Genomic DNA, 13,368 nt, shown 5'->3' on the forward strand with positions numbered 1-13,368 from the left:
TATATATATATACATATATATGTAATAGAATTGACTAGTCTTTTATTGATTCTGGGTTTTGAGACATAGGAATGCTTTGCCCGCTATTCCCAGGGATGCATGGGTAGTTTACACAGAAATCTACACCTGCCTTCTTCTAGACTTGTAGAGTTTCCATGTAGTCATGTTTAGCTAACGAAGCCACGTGGAGTTTTTCTTGGATGTGCAGTATAAGCTATGGATCCAATGTTACCTTCTTCCACATGGTACCCAGTTGTCTCAACAGCATATATTTTTAAAGTCCATTTTTCACATTGTTTTATAATGTCTAACATACATTAAATTTTTATATGTACTTAGATTGATGCCTAGACTTTCTACTATGTTCCATTAGTGTGTCTGTCTATATGCACCAATTTTATACTAGTTTGATTATGAAGGTTTTGTAATATCTTAAATGTCCGATAAGACTGACCCCTCCTCATTGCTCTTCTTTTCAGGACTTTCTTGGATATTCTTGTTTATTTCTTCCATATGAACTTAAGAATCAATTTGTATAACTAAAAAGCAAAGTGAAACAAAAAAATCCTTGGCTTTTTTATTGGAATAATGTTAAATTTACAAATTCACTTAGAATGTCTTTCATTTTTTTCAGGTCTGTTTTATGTCTCTGAAGCTATTATATTAATAGTTTTCCTCATGGGCTTTACATATTTCTTTTACCTTTATACCTAGGAGTTTTGTAATTGTGGTCACTATTACCAATTGGCTCTTGATTCCATATTATTTTCTAACTGGTTCATCCTTGTATCTTACGTATGAAGCCTGTTGACTTCTGTATATAGCTTTTATATTCTGCTACCATATAGATTCATCTTTTTGTTTGTGTAGTTTATTCATTGATTTGCTTTTGTTATCTAGATATACCTATATCATCAACAGTTTTCACACATCCAATAGGTTTCTTTTGTAAAAATGCATTGGCAAATACCTCCAACATCGTGTTAATGTTACAGTAATGGTGGGTATCCTTTTCTTGTTTCAGACATTAACAGGAATGCCTCCAGTGTTTTCCTATGAAAATAGTAAGATGATGATAAACAAGATGCTGTATGATGTTAAGAAAATTATCTCCCATTCTTCTTTTGTAACTTACTTTTATAGGAAATTCAACTTTAATTTTTTCAAATGCTTTTTCAGCACCTAGGAAGATAATTACAGGACTTTCCTTCTTAGATACAATCATATTAATTATATTAATGAATTTCCTAACATTGGACCATCTTTACCTTCCCAAAACAGTTTCTACTTTGTCATGACATACTGCGCTGTCTGATTCAATTTGCTAATTTTTTAAAGCATTTCTGCCTATGATATTCATAAATGATATTGGTTTGTAATTATCTCTTTTGTATAATCTTTATTAGGTTTTGGTTTCAATGCTATATTTATGTCATTAAAAATTTTTGAATTGGGATAAGGGGTCTTCAAAGAATATCATTTTAAACCATCTTGGATACTTTTAGAAAGAGATATATATATAGGCCAGGCATGGTGGCTCATGCCTGTAATCCTAGCACTTTGGGAGGCTGAGGTGGATAGATCACCTGAGGTCAGGAGTTTGAGACCAGCCTGGCCAACATGGCAAAACCCTGTCTCTACTAAAAATACAAATATTAGCTGGGCGAGGTGGCATGCCCCTGTAATCCCAGCTACTAGGGAGACAGAGGCAGGAGAATCACTTGAACCTAGGAGGCGGAGTTTGCAGTGAACTGAGATGGCGCCACTGCACTCTAGCCTGGGCAGCAGAGCAAGACTCCATCTCAAAAAAAAAAAAAAAAAAAAGAAAGAAAGATATATACACAGAGTCTCTCTCTCTGTTGCCCAGGCTGAAGTGCAGTGGCACCATCTCAGCTCACTACAACCTCCGCCTCCTGGGTACAAGCGATTCTCCTGCCTCAGCCTCCTGAGTAGCTGGGATTACAGGCACTCATCACCACGCCCGGCTAATTTTTGTATTTTCAGTAGAGGAGGTTTCACCATGTTGGCCAGGCTGGTCTCGAACTCCTGACCTCAAATGATCCACCCACCTGGGCCTCACAATGTGGTGGGATTACAGGTGTGAGCCACTGCGCCCAGCCTAGGAGTCATTCTTGACCACAATACCCTTCTCCAACTTGTAACCAATCACCAAGTTCTATCAGTCCTAACACTAAAATATTTCAAATTCACCCCCTTCTCTCCCTTTCTATGGCCACCACTCAAATCTAAGCCTGCTTGACTTTTTGTCCAGATCACTTAGGCTGCTGTTTTCTCTATTTTAATCCTTGCCATGGCTCCACTATAATCCATTCTTCTTTAAAAAGTCAAAGTGGTCCTTTAAAAACACACATGTGGTCATGTCACTTGAATAAAACCTGTTGATAGACTTCCTGTTCTTTTGGGATACAGTTCAGAATCCTTAACATGTCCCCCAAGACCACACCTGATCTGGAGCCTCCCTACCTTTCCAGCTTCTTGTCTTCTTCTCATTCTGGCCTCTTCCTTGTCTTCCAGGTTCCTAAGCTCTTTCCTCCTTAGGGTCTTTGAATACCCTGACCCTGCTCCATTGGCTGGGAGGCCCCCTCCCCACACCTCCACACCTTTGACCTGGTTGTTTCCACCCATCTTCCAGGTCTATGCTCAGGGAAGCTTTTCTTGACCTCCCAGCCTGAATTAGGTCCTCTACTGAATCATCCTATTACCCTCTCTACTATTTATCTTTGTTTATTTGGGCACTATAACAAAAGTACTGTAAACTGGGTGTCTTGTAAACAACAGAAATTTATTTCTCACAGCTCTGGAGGCTGGGAAGTCCAAGAAATCCCGGATGTTGGTGTCTGGTGAGGCCCCACTTGCTCATAGATAGAACTTTCTTACTGTGTCCTCATATGGTGGAAGGGGCAAAGTTCCCTCTTTTAGAAGGGCACTAGTCTCATCATGAGGACTGTGCTCCTATGACCTAATAACCTCCTTCATGAAGGCCCTACCTCTGAATACTGTCACCTTGGGGGGGTTAGGATTTCAACATATGAACTTTGAGATGACATAAATAGTCAGTCCATTGCACTTTTCCTTTACAGAAGTCATCACTATTGTGACTATTTAGGCACACAGGTGACTATCTAATATTTGTTTCTCACATCAAACTGTAATTTTCCTAGTGATCAGGACCATATTTCTCTTGATCTTAGCTGGCTGGATCTTTAGTGTCTATCACAACAAACAGCACAGTGACAGAACTTAATAAGTATTTGTTGAATTAATGGGTGAATGAATCAATCAACCAATTAATGATATAATCAAAGACTCAATGAATGAACCAAGAATGAATCATTCAACTTTGGGCAAGAAGCAAGAAGGAGCAAATGCTCTACTTGCCCTCCAGGGGGAGACACACTCCCATTAGAAATAGCATAGACCCAGGTGAGCAGAAAATTCTGACATTGATTGTAATTTGCTTCTCAAATGGATTCAGAGAACCAGATCTTTTTTCTTTTCCTTTCTTTTCTCTTTGTCTTGCTCATAGAACTCTCCAGATTAATCTGGACCACCCAATTGTACCAATCAAGTAGTCATTTCCTCTGTAATTTCCCTCCCCTGGACGACGTTAACTCTCCTACCAGTTTGTCCCCTTCAGTCTTGATTTGCTAGGTAATTTAGCTATAAATGCCTACATTCTTGGAAAAATAGTATCATATATATATATAATTTCAGTATTATCATTAAAATTGTTATTTGTATTTTTACTGTACTTTTTTTTCAAAATCCTTCAGGCAATTTTTCTCTATGAAGACTGAAAATGTTTTATAATTGCTCTGATAGTGGAAAATATTGGTAGACTATATGACCAAAAATAATAACAAAATATTGATTAAAAGACAATTTTTAAAAAATAGATAATTCATAAAATTTCCCAAGCCCTGGGGAAAGTTAAAAGGAAAAAAAAAAAGAGTAGAGTTTGGCTATTGAGCGCATGTCTGCCTCTGAGCAGTTTCTGAAAGAAGTCCTTGTTTAATCCTGATGGCATGTCTTGGGAGAGTATCCCTGCTGCACATTAATACTGTTCTTTTCTTTGCTGAATTACTTTCTCTAGTACAAGGTTTAAGCATATGAAAGGTTTCATGAGACTTACATTATGTTTCCTCTGAACTTTCTTTTTCTTTGCTCTAGTTCCAAAGCTTCCTTTTCAATTTTTCTACGTCAGGGACTAGGACATAGAGGCACTCCACTATTCCCATTTTTGGGAGATCTGTTCATTTTAGTTCAATTCCATTGTATTTATTAAATAACTATTGTGTGTTTAGAACTGTGCAATGACAAAAGAGATGAGTATAGAAATCTAAATCTCTGCTCTTTTAAAGGCGCCACAATGTAACTGGGAGGATGAGATATTTGGTAACCTCCTTGAACAAATATAAAATCATATAAAGATGACATGTCAACATTTGTGTAGTTTACAAAACCACTTTTCACAAATGTGGTCTAGGTTTTATGAAATTAACTTTTGGAGTAGGTGTTAATACTCTCATCCCATTGTACAACTGAGACTCAGGTAAAGTATTACTTTAGTAAGTAATTTTACTTTTACTTATAAAAGTACTTACTTTTACAAGTAAAGTAACTAGAGCTACTATCAGAACTGGAATCTTGGTCTTTATGAAGTTTGCATAATATTACATTATTTCTAAATATGAGGAATGTGCTATAAGTGATAGTCCTAAAAATTGAACAAATTCAAAGTAAAGTAAAATATTCCATTATTGAGAGAAAGCTATTTTTTCCCAACTAGCCAACTAGTCTGACACTTGGATCTTATTTTTTTACCCTATTTTGTAAACATTGACTGATTCCCTCTCTTTCCTTCACTCTTAGGGTATCTCAAACTCCCCTTTGGTTTGTTTCTTTTTCTTTGGTGATGGAGAACTTATTTGAAAGGGGTCCCTTCTTACTTAACTTGCTTTTTTCTAGGAAGGGTGTCAGGGAAACGTTGCCATCAACATTAGCCAGGCAACCCCTGATAGAGAAGGATGGGGCCTTTAAGACAGGGGAGTATTTGATAATTTCTGGCCAGAGATTTTAAAAGCTGTTGTGAAATGCTTCATGTTACCACTTAGAAGCTTGCAATGCAGAATTCCTCTCCCCCAGCACACTGTCATTCTGAAAGATCCACTCAAAATCAGGAAAGGGTATGGAGCCAGCCAAGTGAATAAAGGTTTTTTACTCCAATTAGGAGTTGCTCAAAAGCCTGTGGCCATTCAGTACTGGCAAGACTCAAAGGGCAAGACACCCAGGTCTGTAACCTGGGATACCCCGTACCCGCAGAGTCTGGATATTAATAGTGCTGAACAGTGATAGCAGCAATCATTACAGGCAAAACATCATTATCAAATTTCCAGATCAAGTTTATGCCAAGGTCTGAAAATAGGAACATTCGTCATACTGTTGATCAACATCATCTAATGAGCACTTCTTGAGAGCGGAACTGGAATCAGGAGGGAAGGGAAGAAAAAAAACAGTGGCCTAAAAGTCTTATGGGAGACACAGCACACTAAAACACAAAATTCATGGAATCACTTGTAATCAAAACATCAAGAACAGAAATAACCAACTAAAATATGCAGAGATGGAATCTGAATAGTGAATGCAAGATACATGGGCTGTGATCAAAATACAAGTTTATTTTTTGTCTTTTTCCACTTTAAAAATATTTTTTTTCTTGCCGGGCATGGTGGCTCATGCCTGTAACCTTAGCGCTTTGGGAGGCCAAGGCATGGATCACTTGAGGTCAAGAGTTCAAGACCAGCCTGGCCAACATGGTGAAACCCTGTCTCTACTAAAAATACAAAAAATTAGCTGGGCATGGTGGCAGGCACCTGTAATCCCAGTTTCTCAGGAGGCAGAGGCTCGAGAATTGCTTGAACCTGAGAGGCAGAGGTTGCAGTGAGCCAAGATGGTACCACTGCACTCCAGCCTAGATGACAGAGCCAGACTCCATCTCAAAAAAACAAACAAACATTTTTTATTGGAGGATAATAATCTCCTGCTCCTGAATAGAAAATTGGGAAGATCCCCTGACTTTTTGGTCACTCTTTGATAATTGGCAATCCTTTAAGTAACAGTCACTTTAAACCAAAAAGTCTCGGCCGGCCATGGTGGCTCACGCCTGTAATCCCAGCACTTTAGGAGGCCAAGGTGGGCGGATCATGAGGTCAAGAGATTGAGACCATCCTGTCCAACATGGTGAAACCTCTTCTCTACTAAAAGTACAAAAATTAGGCAGTCATGGTGGTGCCTGTCTGTAATCCCAGCTACTCGGGAGGCTTAGGCAGGGGAATCACTTGAACCTGGGAAGCGAAGTTTGCAGTGAGCTGAGATCGTGCCACTGCACTCTAGCCTGGCAACAGAGCCAGACTTTGTCTCAAAAAACAAAAAACAAAAACAAAAAAACCAAATAGTCTCTATTTAGTAATTAGAATATTTCCAGTTCAAAACTGTAATCCAATACTTTAGTCTTCATTCTAAGGTACTAATCTAAGACTGCTTTTCCTCCTCCTCCATGTAAGGCATATGGCTGGTGGCTGCCTGCAGCTTTCTCCTCAACTTTCTTCCTCCCCCACTAGATAACTGCCATTGAACCTGCTTGTGTAAAAGTGGGAAGAGGTAGGAAAGCTAAGGAGATAGGGCAGGTTTTTCTTTCTTGGTAGGGTAGGTCTGTACTACCTGGGTCTTGCACATGGTTAAAGCTGACTCTTTTTCTTAAAGCTTGCTTTAAAAGGTTCTTTGCAGATTCCCATCATCAGAGATCTCTTACTTGAGTTCCTTTGGCCAAAACCAATGCAAGTGGTTGACTGTGATAAACTGTGGATTGTAGCATCCCTGTGTTCATTTCTGGCTTCTAGCCACTGGGTCCCCCCATACCTCTAGACAGCCCATTTGGATAGACCGAAGGCAACCCCACGTTGGCTGTCTTCCATGTGGCCCACATCTGGTCCAGGAAAACATTTATACATTCGTCATCCCTCGTGAATCTGGGTGTCCAGACAGATACCAATGTAGCCACCTCTACTTTGTGGCTACAGCCCTCTTTAATTTATAAGTAAGCACTGGTGCAGTTTTTGTTTTACAACTATGGGGAACAATCTTCAAGTTCTCTGGTCCCACAGAAGCCCCTCTTTAGGCAACATCAGTACTTCCTTTCCCTCTGGGTAGGAGGAGAGTAGGGACTCAGCACATACAAATTTCTCCCCAAGAAGTCTCTTCACAGACCCTTCCTTCCTTCACTCTCTTGATCTCACCATGAGGTAGAACTGTTTGTCAACACTGACTTTGGACATAACAATGTTGTTGAAATAATCATCATTAATTGCAGTTGAGGATGTTCATATCTGTCTCCCAACCCTTGATAATAAGAGACTATCTGTCTCCATTTCTGTCTTCCCTGGAGAGTTGAGCACAAAGCCTGGAATAAAGTAGGTGCTCAGTAAATGTTGGATGAAAGGATGACTGAATGTATCCGAAACCAACTTTTGTTGCGTACTGAATTCTCTGAGGCACTTCAAAGTAATCAGTATGGGCCAACTTTGGTGTCTCTTGCCTGGCTGACATGAGCTTTGGGGCCCAGCCAAGTAGACTGTGAGAGTGTTGCCAAGGCAATTCTGCATGCAAGAGGAAGTGTGGCAGGAGTGGGGGTTCGCTGATAGCTGCCTGGGAAGCTGGCCCCTCAGGCAGTGATACCACCAACCACCCTTGAGGTGGTCAGGGCCTGAGCAGAAGGACTGCAGAGACTGCACATGCCCCTTGAAGCCCAGGCCTATTTCTTGGAAGTCTTTAGCATTCACATTTGCTATCTGAGGAGGTTTACTGCCTGGAGTGAAGTATTCAAAATAGAAAAGACAGAGAAGCTAGAGAAGGAACAGCAGTGAAGCATCAACAAGCCTTTACTGGGGGACCATTTTCCCTCACAACACATTTGGAGAGCCTGAAACTGACAAAGACTACCTGGGTCAGTGGCTGTTGATTTATTCTGGTTTCAGTCATTACTGATATCTGTCCAGAAGAACTAGAAAAAAATAATTCAAGTCATGGGTGAGATAGTGTTCCAACTCTGCCAAATTTAACTTTTCATTACCATTGACCCAGAGAGGGACATAAAAAAGGCCATTGCAAATTATGTGAAAGAATTTTCTCCCAAACTGGTTGGCTTGATTGGCACGAAAGAAGAGATCAATCACGTGGCCAGAGCATACAGAGTATATTACAGCTCTAGCCCCAAGGATGAAGATGAAGACCATGTTAGTGAATCATACAATAACAATGTCTTTGATTGGGCCAGATGGTGAGTTTCCAGATTATTTTGGCCAGACCAGGAAGAATGCAGAAATTGTTAGCCAGTTCAATTGCTGCACACATGAGGGCACACAGGAAGAAAGAGCTAGCCAAAGCAGTGATGCTGGGTGCAATATTCTCTTGTTAAAGAGGAAGGAAGCAGCCAGGCGCGGTGGCTCACACCTGTAATCCCAACACTTTTGGAGACCGAAGTGGGTGGAACACCTGAGGTCAGGAGTTCGACACCAGCCTGGCCATCATGGTGATACCCCGTCTCTACTAAAAATACAAAAATTAGCCAGGTGTGATGGTGCTCGCCTGTAACCCCAGCTACTCAGGAGGCCAAGGCAGGAGAATTGCTTGAACCCGGGAGGTGGGTGGAGGTTGCAGTGAGCTGAGATCGTGCCACTGCACTCCAGCCTGGGCGACAGAGTGAGACTTCATCTCAAAAAAAAAAAAAAAAAAAGGAAGCTTTGTCTTCCATAGAAATATATATGTAGTGTATATATATATGTAATATATATAGTATATCTGTAATATATAGTACATATGTAATATATATAGTGTGTATATATATATATGTTATATATATGCAGCCTACAGAATGACCTTTGCACCATTGTACCATGAGAATGTTTCTATTTTGGATGGGCATGTTACTCCTGGGTTCAGTCAAAATAGACTCTTGGAACTGTAAGATTACAACTCAAAGTCTCCCAGGTAGCTGTGATGAGACCAGAGGACCAAGTCTAAATGAAGTCAGTGAAGAGTGGAGGACGCTCATGGAAGGACACAGCAAGGGAGGCACAGCCAGTGCATCTCCCATTATGAATGGGCCCTCCCAGCAGCTTTATTGGCTCTCCAGTGTTTTGGACCCTTGCTCATACAGGCTGTGGAACTGAATTTCACAGAAAAGAATAATTTTTATAGCGCTTTGGCTTCTCTCTTCTTGAGTTATTTGCTCTTCTGTGTTCTTGGTGGCTGATGATAGTCAGATTAGGCTCTCTGCCATTCAAAGTTAATCTTTATACTTGAAAGCATAAGTTTTGTCTTCTTTGTTAATGAATATCACTGTCAGGCTTGCTCCACTGCCCTATCAGCAGGTACTGATTTGACTAATAAAGATGAGATCTATTGTTTGGGGGGGGGAAAAGTTAGTTTGATTTCTCTAGGGGTCTTTTATGTGATTTTTAGCTAAGTGATGGGCTAGGTTTTCAATGACATGCCAAATGGAAATAAGAGGATATTGATCATGAGTGTGACATAGAGTACTTTTCTGCATATACTGAGCTGCAGGCCAAGTAAAATAAAAGTGTACTCAGTTTTTCAATAAATAAGTAAAATAACCTGTATTGAGAGCCTATTTTATCACTCCCTGGGAGACTCCGCTCATTCTTACATTTGTAAGATGCTGATGGTTTCCCAGAATTTATATACTTCAGCATTTCCCAACCAAGAAATTTGAGAGATGTGGTCCAGTGTGGTGACTCATGCCTGTAATCCCAGCACTTTGGGAGGCCGAGGAGGGTGGATCACCTGAGGTCAGCAGTTTGAGACCAGCCTGGCCAACATGGTGAAACCCCATCTCTAATAAAAATACAAAAAAAAAATTAGCCAGGTGTGGTGGCAGGTGACTGTAGTCTCAGTTACTCAGGAGGCTGAGGCAGGAGAATCACTTGAACCCGGAAGGCTGCGGTTGCAGCCAGCCGAGATCGCACCATTGCACTCCAGCCTGGGTGACAAGAGCGAAACTACATCTCAAAAATAAATAATAATAATAATAATAAAAACATTGCCAACATCTGCAACTTGGAAAAATTCACTTTAAAAAAAAAATCTGTATTTCAGCTTCTTTTGAAAAATGGACAGTCTCACCATGGTGCAGTGGCAGGAAGTGGAGGGCATATTCCTACCTGGCAAAATTCCTTTGAGTCTGGAGCTCAAAGGAGGCTCACTCCTCAGACCAGGTCATGAACTTTCAGTTTACCATCCTCTTACTGAGGTACATGATCTGTCTGGGCCTGCTTTAAATCTCTAATTAGATTTGGTTGCTTAGAACAAGCTCTGGGGAGTAGGTGTGGGGCACTCTGGTTAAACAGGCTACCGGGCAGACCACAACTCTTGCAGTCTGCCTAAATGGGCTGCTTCACTCCTTCCATGCACCACCACCATGTGCTGCTGACTTCAAAATGTTTATGCTTTGCACAGAAAGTCTGTCACTCAGAGGTGTCATCATGTTTTTGTGCGGGAAGTTTCATTAACCCTAATAAGAGTTATAAAGGTCATTTATTCCTCTACATTTAGAATACTACACCTCTTGGGTGGTTGAGTTTGTCTTTGATATGGTTTACTTGAAGGAGGGTGGACATGTACAGGAGGGTTCTAAGGAGCATACATTCGTTCCACTATTATGAATAATGCTGTAAGTATTTTTGTCAAAGACACTTCCTACTAAGAGTTTAGTCTCCTAAGCAACTGAACCATTGTGGATGGACCCCTGCTGGCCTGGTCCACGCAGGTGCAACCATATAGAATCGGCCCAACACTCAGGGTTCCTGAGCTTTTTTTTCCCCGCTGCAGGACCAAGACCCGAATCCTGCGGCTGTGGCCGAGAACGCTGCACTGAGCCTGCGCGCAAAGCCTCTGAGTAAAAGGAGAAAGTAACCCCCTAACTAGGCCTCTGGAGGACGAAAGCTGCTGCACAAGTCTGCGCAGGCGCGCCCCGCTGACGAACACTCATCAGTGCGCAGGCGCCCATCTTAGTTGGTCTTCTAGTCCGGTAAACAGAGGGCCTGCCCCCGACAGCTTCTGCTTCCGGGTCACGCCTTGACAGCGGCTTTCAACCCCCACCTCAGCCCAGCAATTCGGTGAGTGCGGTCCTTGGAGTGGGTCTACAGCCAGGTTTCCTAACCCAGGGTACCACGCCCAATAACGCTTCCTCTACTCCCTGGTCGAAGTGCTCTAGTTCTCGAGGCTGAGACTTATTTCCGGGCCTTAGAAGGCAGATCGAAGAGGGGGTTGGTCCGCGTCTGAGGCCCCCCAGGGCAAATTGCGTGATTCTCTTTCAGTACCGGACCTACCGGGATTGCTGCGATCTGTTTAGAGCCCGTGCAGAAAGTGACACCGCACGTCCTTGCGTTTCGTGCCCTTGTCCCCCGCCCCCTAGCCTCAGCGAGACAGCTGCCGCGAGCCCTCCCGCAGCAGGTGCGGTGGGGATTACGGGCGCTGCAGGCTCGGCCAAGGTTCTCCCGGGGCGGGAGGGGGCGGGGCCGAGGCCTCCCTCGCATCAGAGCTGTTGTGTCTTCTCTTTTCCAGTTTGCTTTTTTTTTTTTTTTTTTTTTTTTTTTCAGCTTCTCAGTAAATGCCCTTTGGTGTTTTCTCTGGATCCCGTAGCAAAAGAAAACGAGGGAGACAGGGCTTTCAGCTCTAGCAGAGGAAAGGGCCTTCCAAGGGGATCAAACCTTACACGGGCTGCTGTCTAGTGAGATCGAATTTAGCTTTCCTTGACCATTCCTGAAGTGAATGCTGTCAACCTGCCCTGAAGTTTCATTCCTTTACCGGGAGCTTCCAGGCAGCAGCAGACCACTGACCATACTCTCAGGAGTTCTTAGCCCAGAGCCCAAGAGCGCCTGGGAAATTAGTTCAGGATTTAGTTTCATCCGATTATCATGGCCCAGAAATGGTTAACAAAACCACTTTATTTATTTATTTTAATTTTTGAATTTTTTTGTAGAGACGATTGGGTTTTGGGGTCGTCTCGCCATGTTGCTCAGGCTGGTCTTGAACTTCCAGGTTCAAGAGCTCCTCCTGCCTTGGCCTCCCAAAGTGCTGGGATTACAGGCAACAGAACCACTTTGGTCCAAGCCTCCTGCTTTAGATGCTCTGTCTTCTGCTGCCATTCTTGGAATTACCAACTCAAATGCACTTGTCTTTTTTTTTTCCTTGAAACAAAAAAATTATAAGATACAGATACTTGTCTCAGAGCAGGTTAGTGGCTACTGGAGAGATTAAAACACATGCCAAATCTAAACTATCTAGAAAATGTCATAGAGACATATAAACACGTGTGTCAGCTTATCCGTGCATGATAACGGGAGAAAAATACCTAATTTGAATTATCGATACATATGAATATTTTTACTTGCATTCTTTTAATGGAATTTACATCTACTATAAATGGCTACTGATTCACAAAATAGAAACTATCAGAATTTATAGTATATAATATATAAAGGGATACACAATCACAAAAAGCAAAAATTGGCCGGGCATGGTGGCTCATGTCTGTAATCCCAGCACTCTGGGAGGCCAAAGCAGGTGGATCACCTGAGGTCAGGAGTTTGAGACCAGTTTGGCCAACATGGTGAAACCCTGTCTCTACTAAACATGCAAAAATTAGCTGGGCGTGATGGTGCACACCTGTAAATCCCAGCTACTCAGGAGGCTGAGGAACGTGAATTGCTTGAGCCTGGGAGGCTGAGGTTGCAGTGAGCTGAGATCGCGCCACTGCACTCCAGCCTAGATGACAGAGTGAGACTCCGCCTCCAAAAAAAAAAAATAAAATAAAGCAAAAGACTATATATACATATACATATAATATATATATATATATTTTTTTGAGATGGAGTCTCACTCTGTCATCTAGGCTGGAGTGCAGTGGCGCGATCTCAGCTCACTGCAACCGCCACCTCCCAGGTTCAAGCGATTCTCTTGCCTCAGCCTCCCAAGTGGCTGGGACTACCAGGGGTGGTGCACGCCACCATGCCTGGCTAATTTTTTTGTATTTTCAGTAGAGACGGGGTTTCACCATGTTGGCCAGGCTAGTCTCGAACTGCTGACCTCAAGTGATCCACCCATCTCGGCCTCCCAAAGTGCTGGGATTACAGGCGTGAGCCATCGCGCCCCGCCAAAACATTATATATTATTAAATGACCAAAACAATTTCATATGGGTAATGTGCTTATTTATTTCAAGTCTTGAATTTCTTAGGATCTAAAGTAATAAACTTTACATTGGTTCAAC

General features: G+C 42.0%; 1 protein-coding gene and 1 pseudogene across 4 annotated transcripts in view; both read left to right on the top strand.

The window, feature by feature from the left end:
- The window catches only part of ASB8 (ankyrin repeat and SOCS box containing 8), a 156,404-nt gene that overhangs the window by 135,504 nt on the left and 7,532 nt on the right, over nt 1-13,368 (top strand). For all 4 annotated transcript variants that reach the window (XM_055095714.1, XM_055095715.1, XM_003825791.4 and 1 more), the window contains one exon: nt 10,927-11,213. The gene's annotated coding sequence lies outside the window, so the exon portion shown is untranslated. The remainder of the gene's footprint in view (nt 1-10,926; nt 11,214-13,368) is intronic.
- On the top strand, nt 7,150-8,949 carry LOC100989994 (protein SCO1 homolog, mitochondrial-like; annotated as a pseudogene).

This window comes from Pan paniscus, chromosome 10, assembly GCF_029289425.2.
Source record: "Pan paniscus chromosome 10, NHGRI_mPanPan1-v2.0_pri, whole genome shotgun sequence".
NCBI classification, from domain to species: domain Eukaryota; kingdom Metazoa; phylum Chordata; class Mammalia; order Primates; family Hominidae; genus Pan; species Pan paniscus.